Genomic DNA, 9,194 nt, shown 5'->3' on the forward strand with positions numbered 1-9,194 from the left:
CCCATCCCCGCAGGGAAAACACCTCCCGTCCGTCCGTCCGTCCGTCCGCCCCACACAGCAACAAGCCCTGCTCAATAAGTCACCGGCAGGAGCAAGCTCAGAGCCCCCGCCGTGGGCATCGCCCACCCAGGAAAAGTTTCCCGCGCAAACCGTCAGAATTTGGGGAAAAACGCAGCGGCGGGAGATAACCACCTTCTGCTTCTTCCAGATTCCTACAGCCACAAGAGCCTTTGTCCTGTAGTGAGGAATTAGCAGCACGTCAGGAAAAGGGAAGAAGGTGCCTAAACCCCCTCTGCAAACGTCCTTTAGGGACGGGAGAGACAAATTGGGAATTCCCAGGGCTTTGTGATTTGAGGTTTTGATGTGTGCGTGTACGCTGCAGCTGCGCTCGCAGGGTGACCTGCTCCCACTGCATGGGAGACGCAAGAGCTTCGGCAATAAAGCTGAAATGCCCCTATTTGGTACCTTATAAAACAATTTCTGGACTTTGATTGACCTGAGCAGTGCCCGCCCCGACTGACACCTCTGTTTAGGATCTGTAGTGTTATGGTAAAAGCAGCCCCACAGGCCCAGCTGTCCCTTCATTCAGCAAGCTTCGATTTCCGGCAAATAAATACATTTGCAAGAAATCATCAACACGCTCTCCCACATTTCCTTTAAGTACAAAATAAACATTAGTATCATTTGGAAATTAAACTGCAAAACTCCTAAAGGCACATGTGATCCTACATGCACATATGAACTCCTAATACTGAACTCCTTAATGAACTCCTTAACTCAACCTGAACTTCTTCTCTCTACTCTTACAGAAAGCCGTGGTGCTTGTCCACACACCACCACCGCTCGCAGCCTTGCTGGCCCCCAGGCAGAGCTGTAACACACCAAATAAATCAACGAGTGAGTTCAGTGCCCATGCACTGCGTTGCAAGGGAAGGAAATTATTTCCTTCTTTTGGTACTGCTGGCGTTGACTTTAAAGTAAAATTCATACTAGGCTTTGGTCTGTGGCAAACCATGCACTTGTACAGCTTTGGTGGAATATTGCAGCCACAAAAAAACATGTACATGATTTGATTTTCACTTTTTTGACATATGCGTGACATCCCATGAAAACTTTTCTTCTGCATTTCCTGTAAACCCAGAGTTTTGGGTCATGTTTTCTCCCATTGACCTTAAAATAGAAGAAAATAATCTAAAATTGTTCATCTTTGATAGAAGACATATCATAACCTGATGAAAAATTGATTTTAAATTGCGTTTCTGTATATTCTTTTGCTATAGAGTATGTCTGTCTTTTTGAAATTTCAGACCATCCGCAGAAATACAGATAAAAGGCATGGCTTTATCAGTAGCTATAGCTATACATAGGTTAATATAAACAGGATACTGATCTGTGGTAGAGAATTAAAATACTTCAGGTGGCATCTCATACAAATAAAATCCTCTCCAATTCTTAATCTGTTGATCCGTATTTTGGGTCTGCGAAGGCAGGTGTGAAAGTAGGTCTGTATCACTAGATCTTTGCATTTCCAGTATCATTCTTATGTCTGAACTACGTCTTTCTAAACCATGTTATTTGTGTGTGTTGGCACTGGCGCTCCCATGGCAGGTCTGTCTAACCCAGCACGCTTTCTCTGGGAGTGGCTCAGAGCAGATGCTTCAGAGATGTAAGAAACACTTAGGAGATTGGGTTTCTTCTTAATGGAAGGCAGTTAGTCGATAGCTTCTGCCCTGGAGCGTGAGCGTTAACCCATATTGCCCACATATATATATGAAAATACATATATATGTACATATATACATATATACACACACACACACATATGTACACCAACATACAGGCTTATGCCAAGGCAAGGATTTGTCTTTAACACCCTCTCGGAGCCATCCCAGAACCTACTCCTGGGCTGTACCCAGCAGCGCTGAGGCAGCACGCCGGCTGCACGGCTTTGCCAAAGGGAGGCCCCTGCCCTGGCCCTTTGCCATATCATGATAATGTGCTAGGGAAGGTTTTGTCTGCTGAGCTTCAGGCCGTGCAGCAAGGTACACTGGTTTGGCCGAGCTTTTGGAAAACACTTAAGAAAAAACAAGCCAATTGTCAGTAATCATAGACATTGGCATCTTCACTGGGCGGAAAAAAAAAGTGAAAAAAATGTTGAAAACCATTGTCCTACTAATGAAAAGTTTGCACTGCATGTTCCTATATGCACATTGCAAAATTAGAAATAGTTGATTCATATGACTGACAGGGTATTCGCCTGAATATCAGTAACTTCAGGCATATTTTTAGAAAATCTGTCTTCAAATCTGGAAACTGTGAGGGGCGATATTCTTTCCATTTCAGTGAAATTAGTTCAGGAAACAACCCGACCCCAAACATTAAACTGAAAGTTATTTAATTTCCCTACACTTACTGATTACCTGGAGACATCCAGCACCAAATCGACCTCCGGGTACCACCAGCGCGGGTGCCCGTGGATGCTCCTGTTCCTCAGAAAGGCTGTTTTGTTTTCCATGGCATTCCTTGTCTGCTCGCTGCCTGTCTGTGTGTCAGCTACAGCTGCGGCCACAGGGAGAGGTGGGATGTGTTTGGATCCGTCAGGTTAGAGCGGACCAGCAGAGTGATATAGTTGTGTTAGTCTAGTGCCTTGTGGCAAACTTTGGTGTGGGTTGGTTGAATTTTCGTGTGAGCTTTAGACATCTCCCATGTAAACGAGATAATTTGTTTCATGTATTTTCTAAATGTGCAAATTTACAAGTCTACAGAGAGCTCATTAAATTCTCGCCTTCTCAGTAGAGCTGACACCCGAGGACATGAACACACTTATGCATAACATATTCGTTAATGCTGACTTCTTTTTGCTTTGCAGAAACCCAGCAAACACCCAAACATAACTCCTTTACGATACTCTAACCCACAGGAAAAATACTTCCTAGCATGGAACGCGGAGCTTCTCACAACTTTCTTTCCGGCGAAAGCTGGCTTTGGAGCTCCACAGCCGCAGCGGAATTATTCCAAACCTGCCTACTGCGTCACTGTCACGTCACACCCAGCGGGTTTTGTTAATCGTGGGGCGGCGATGCCATCTAGCGGCAACGGCCCCCACTCCGCGGGGCTGCGCGGGGACCGGCGCCGGTGGGCGCGCTTCGCGCTGGAAAGGGTGTCCGACCGCCCCAGACCCCCACTCCCCGCCTGCTGCCACGCCAACCCTTCGGGGATCTGCCCTGAAGCCTGGGAAATGAGGTGCGTTAACGAGCGAGCGTGAAAGACGGACGTATTTCTAACACGCGAGCGTGAAAGACAGACGTATTTCTAACATGCGAGCGTGAAAGTCGGACGTCGTTTCTTTCTTTCCTTGCTCTCTACAGCATCCTGAGGAGGGGACGTGGAGGTGCTGAGCTCTTCTCCAGGGCATCCAGTGATAGGACGCATGGGAATGGTTCAAAGCTGCGCCAGGGGACGTTCAGACTAGACGTTAGGAAGCATTGCTTTAATGAGAGGGTGGTCAAACCCTGGAACAGGATTTCTAGAGAGGTGGTCAGTGCCCCAAGTCTGTCAGTGTTTAAGCGGCATTTGGATAATGCCCTTAACGACATGCTTTAAGTTCTGATCAGCCCTGAATTGGTCAGGCAGTTGGACTAGATGATCACTGTAGTGTGATCACTTCCAACTGAAATAGTCTATTCTATTCTATTCTATTCTATTCTATTCTATTCTATTCCATGCTGTGCCCTGCTATGCTGTCGCCAGTGATGTTTGCACATTGTATAGTGAATCCCCATCAAGTTACAAAACTTAATCAGCTTGCTAAAGGCCATGCACACAGCAGCGTATGCACTGCCTGGCCCGATCTGCTCCTGGGTGTCAGTGTGCAGGACAGTGGGGTGGGTGAAAAACTGTTCAAGGCCAGCCTGGTCATCCTCTCCCTCATAGCTACATTGATTCACTGCACCAGTTTCTCTTTCAAGCCGATGATCACCTGGGCCTTCCTTCCTTTCCCGTTTCTTGCCATGTGTGCTCTGCTCTATCTTCTTAAAATGGCTTGTGCACAGTGATTTTTCAACTATTATGCTCCATTTCTTTTAAAAAATGTGATGGCATGCCTGTATGGCTATGTGGCAATACATGGGAACTGTTCTTGGAGAAGTCCAAGCAGAAACCTGAGTTTGGTCATCACTATGGTACTACCCAAGGTGTACCTACTACCCCTTGGTATCATTTCGTTCACTGTTTTTTGTATTTAAATTGTAACAGTAGCCATAGCAGTAGGTTGTGGTTCGCTTCTAGCTGCAGTGGGTATGATGCATGTTTAACATTTTATATGGTTATTATTTTAGTGCCTTGCTCTATAAATAAGGTGAATTAAAAGATCACAGTAGGTGCGATTGGTCGAAGGCAGAGCCAGAAATCAACATCTCCAGGCCAGCACGTTACAGCAACCATTTCAAACAAACAGGGCAAAAAGCAGAAGAGCAGCAGCACTCTTTCTGAAATCAGGATCAATGAAACACAAACTGCTTGAAATCTCAGGACAGACTGTGCCAGTGCTGTGAGTTTTCCCAGTTTCTTTCACACGCCTTAAAATTAGTATCTTGAAAACCACTCCATGCTCCAAAACAACAGCAGAAAAGAAGGCAACTCCCAAAATACATGAGGTCCTAGATTATTTATCACTGCCAGTCAATACTGAGCCCCTGCATTTTCCGAAAACGTCATGGCAGAGGCCTTACCTTTCCAGCTGCAAAGCCTGCTGCCGACAACCCGGGTGTCAGGAATTTGGGGAAGTGCGATTCCTCCTCGTAGCACCGGCTCTTACCCCACGGCTCTTGGTGGTGGCAATGGGATTAGCTCCTCTGCATCAAGTGGGAATAAATTTCGCATTTATTCCTCTATTCAAAATAGGTAAAGTAAACCTGAAGGAGGGGTGTGTATAGAGGCTGGTTGGGAGATTTAAATACAGTAATTCGTTTGAACAAAGCATTCGATACTTTTCTGGCAAAGCTGATTGATTGAAATGCGGGTGGTTTGCACCAAAAACATCAGTCTGTGATATCTCTTGAAACACCAGACTTCAGAAGAAACTCCCCTCATTCAAAATAAAGAGAGGTAGAAAGTGAAATAGAAACACATGGTGAGAAATAACAAACAACAAGTGATCTAACATGAAGTATCCAGAGTTCATCAAAACAGAAAGAAATACAGCAAATACCATGAATAGTAATCCAGATATTATTTTGAATTCCACACAACTATGCTCATTTGGCATGACAATTATTAGCTAACAAACGGACATTTTTCAGGTCAATCAAGCTTGTGGCAATTAGTCGGTGGCAATTAACTAAATTAACTTTAAAATTAGAATTCAAATAATCTCAGCAATTATGGTGTACTCCTGAAATGCTTCTCTTCAAAAGAAACCAATAAGACAGACAAATCCACTGGAGTTTGCCATATTTAAATTACACACTACATTCTAATTTATTTTAATATCTAACTTCCGACAGATCAGGCAATCCTTTTTCATGACCATGTGTTAAGAATGGCTTCGTACAAGAGAAATGTCATATGCGTTTTTCAATCTTCTGTGTCTCAGAATAATAGAATTTGCATACACCAAAGGTTTTGGCATCGAATCCAGCTCCTTAGGTGTCATATCCTGATTATTTGAATTTATATACTTTATATGGCTAAATTGTTTGATTTATATGCACTTCCGATTGTTCATGAAAATTTATGGGTTGGATTTCATCCATTTTTTTTTCTACCTTTATCAGAGCTTGCCTTTCAATATTTAATTCAATCAGTTAATTTTCTTCCTGCCCATCTATCAACAAAAGTTGTAAGAATAGTTCTTATTTAATTAAAAGGTTTTAAAGTCTGGAACGTTCTTTTAGAAACTTCTGCAATTCTAAAAAATTTTATTAAAACTAAGCTTTTCTCTTTCATTTATTGAAAAAACTAAAAGTAATTTGAAATCCGTCTTTACTTGCGTGTCTCAGATGGAGAAGAGACACTATGGCGTGTGAAGTGAGGTCTCTGCTGTGAAAGGGCCCTCAGCATCTCCAGCACCCCTTCGGGTGCTGATGTAATGACATGTAGGCATATAGTTATATTTGTATTTATTTCACTATTCGTACTTTATGAAAACAGAACTAAAACTGCTGAGCCTGCTGGCAGGGAGCGGAAGGGAGGATGTGGGATGTCAGCCGAGGGTGTATGAGCGGGACCCACAAGCGGGGCGTGAGGATGACGGTACCAGTGGACAAAATACTTTCTAATAACAGGGTGACCTTGTGGCACTGCTCCATGCTCTGCAATTAATGTGAAGTTAAGGTGAGCAAGGAAATAAACAGGCTTCTCCCCTGGCCTCTCCCAGCCTTTCTCCCCCAAGGCTTCTCAAATACAGAAGGTTTTAACATCAGCAGCTGGCAAATGATGAAACTCAGCAAAACAGCTCAGTTATTTAACACATATAAGTGATTCAAGTTTCTGCACGAAGCATTGCAACTAGATCGCCTGGCCCACCATCGGGCCTTTGTAGTGTTGTGGGTCCTACCATTAAATCACGAAGCAGCAAACACCATGGGCAGCCGCTCCGCGGCTCTGGCCAGGAGAGACCCTGCCTGCCCCGAGTCCCTGTAACCGACGTGACACAAGGTCTGCGGCTGAGAAGTTCTGGATGCTTTGCACGGCTCAGACACAAGAGCTCTTCTGCGCTCCTGGTACCTCCTGGCAGAAAAGCAGGCACTGCTTTTCTGCTGTGAATTGTGGATGGAGATGCAAAATCACCGTGAAGGCAAAGGTGAGATGGACGGGTAACTCTTCTGGCAAGTCAACCCACTACTCCTTACCCATCTGCAGGGCATTTCTCATAGTTAAGTTTATATTTAATACCTATAAAAACTTGACAAATTTTTATCTTAAACCAGCAGATGTAGAAATTGGTTTTGAAAACAATGAAGTAGCTGCAACTGTAGAAAATTAACTTTGGGGCATGTGGTGAGCACATTAGAGAGAAGACATGGCCTGTAGCAACAAACAACAAACACCGCACCTAACAGACTCACATCTATCTTCTTAAATTAGTATTTTTAATTACTCAGTAAACAGCTCCTTCTTTTCTAAGTTGAGAAAGGACTAATCTTTGCTTAAGAAAGCCAGGACATAGTGAAAAAAGTAATAAGGAGGCACCATTAATATTTTGTTTTAACATTTCTGAAGTTTACCAAAGACACATAAATTGTCCCTTCTAAATTTATATACTGCATATATAAATTGTTGCTTTTATATATAAAATAGAGAACAGTTTTGCTCCTTTCTGAGTAAAAGATTCTATCTTGACAAGCATAAGCACAAAGTAGTATTAATATCCTCACAACACGATAAGCTTGTGCATTTCTTCATTAAGTTTCCCTTCACTCTCACTACTCAGACTCTGGTAATTTTTTAATTTTTCTTCCTCTTATTAAAATGATCTGAGATCAAGACCTGAAATTCAGAAAAGGCTGTATTGAAAAATAAATTCCCTGCAGCATCATTAAGGTGCAAAGATGATCAAAATCACTCACCAGCGATCTGGATGTGAGAGTAGGCAGCTCTCCGTACGCTCCAGCCAAGCTCTCTTTGCCTTCCCCTATGCCTGGTGTATGAAATGCCTGCCAGGAAAATCTATCTAAAAAAAATAAGTGGAAAATGCATTGATTTATTTGTCTTCTTTTGCCCATTAAATACTTTTTCTTCTATCTTAAAGAGTTGTGTTTTTTAGTAAAATCTTTTGTGGTTATAGATTCTGTATGTGCAGTATATTTTTCAGACCGCCCATTCTAGACTGCTTTAACATGTTAATGGTACTATGTTTCACCTATTTCCACCTATAACTCCAGCCAGCTTTAATACTGTGACCTCAAAAAAAAAAAAAAAAAGAACCAAATTATAATTAATGCCTTTCAGAAGTATCTAAAATGACCTAAAATAACTTTTTCAGACACAACAGGTTTCCATTTTTCAACTCTCATATTTCCTGATCTCCCAGACTTAGAAAGCATGTGGTATAAAAATAAAGATTATCTTAAAAAGGACATACAAATATTTTAAAGTTCTGTATATTGTATTTCTATTTCCTATTTTACTTCAGTTCATCAGGGAGCTGGTATGAGAGAGGCCCTTTCAATTTGCTGGTGTTCATACTATTGATGTGAAGTATCTTTGGTTTGCTGAATTCTGAGGGTTTAACATCTGCTTTTATTGAGGAAAAATGTAAAGAAATAATATTTTATGAACTTTATAGAAATAAATTCATTAACTATATGTAAAGAAGCTGCTTGTTTATGAATATGTGGCCCAAATAATAGTACAAATCTTTCACACATTAGCACCTAAATGCAAAACTCATTTCAGTGGTAGGTTTTGTGTGGCTGTAGCAACAGGACACCTCGTGTGTTTGTGAGTGAACGAGCAGAGAAGCCGAAGGATTTCTTCTCCATATTTAATAAAACCCCCACATTTGTCACAGAATTCCCAACCACCTCTCCTGAAGAACTGGTGTCACTGTGCCACTTTCTTGGTGGCTTTGCCCAGAGGGAAATACTGCATACCATGCAGGACAACAGAGCATCATGTTTATGATGCTTATATATGTGTATGCTTATATATAGCTACATATCTATGTCTAGATATATCAGCTTATATAGAAACTTACTTTAACACTGTAAAGCGAAATGGTTAGGGGCATTTTGTCAAGAAGTGCTCTACAAAAATCACCCAGTTAACTACTGCCTTTGCGGAGGAGCATCTCCTTTCCCACGCCTCCCCTGGACTGCACAGAGCCGTATCAAACGCTGGGTGTCCTGCAGCAGTTTCACTGCAGAAGGGGCAGTGCTCCAGGAGCATCATGTGCTGCTGCGATGGATCACAAAGGAACCCCTTATTGATTATTGAGGGCTGTTTTTATGCATTTGTTTTTAAGTAGGCTATTCATTACTGCAAAACGCATTTTTAATGGAAAGGCTGCGGAGAATGTCTCCTCGAGGACCTGCTTTGTTTTTGAAAGTCTTTATGAGTGTTTACATCACGCTGTGATTTATTTTCAGCTTGGCTGAGGCTTGCTACCCTGGACCGTGGACAAAATCCATTTGTTTCCCCAGCCAGGAAGCCCATCTATCAAAGACTGGAAGAAGGAGGCGGGTTGCCAGCTG

This window comes from Haliaeetus leucocephalus, unplaced genomic scaffold, assembly GCF_000737465.1.
Source record: "Haliaeetus leucocephalus isolate CR32 unplaced genomic scaffold, Haliaeetus_leucocephalus-4.0 Scaffold830, whole genome shotgun sequence".
Taxonomy (NCBI): Eukaryota; Metazoa; Chordata; class Aves; order Accipitriformes; family Accipitridae; genus Haliaeetus; species Haliaeetus leucocephalus.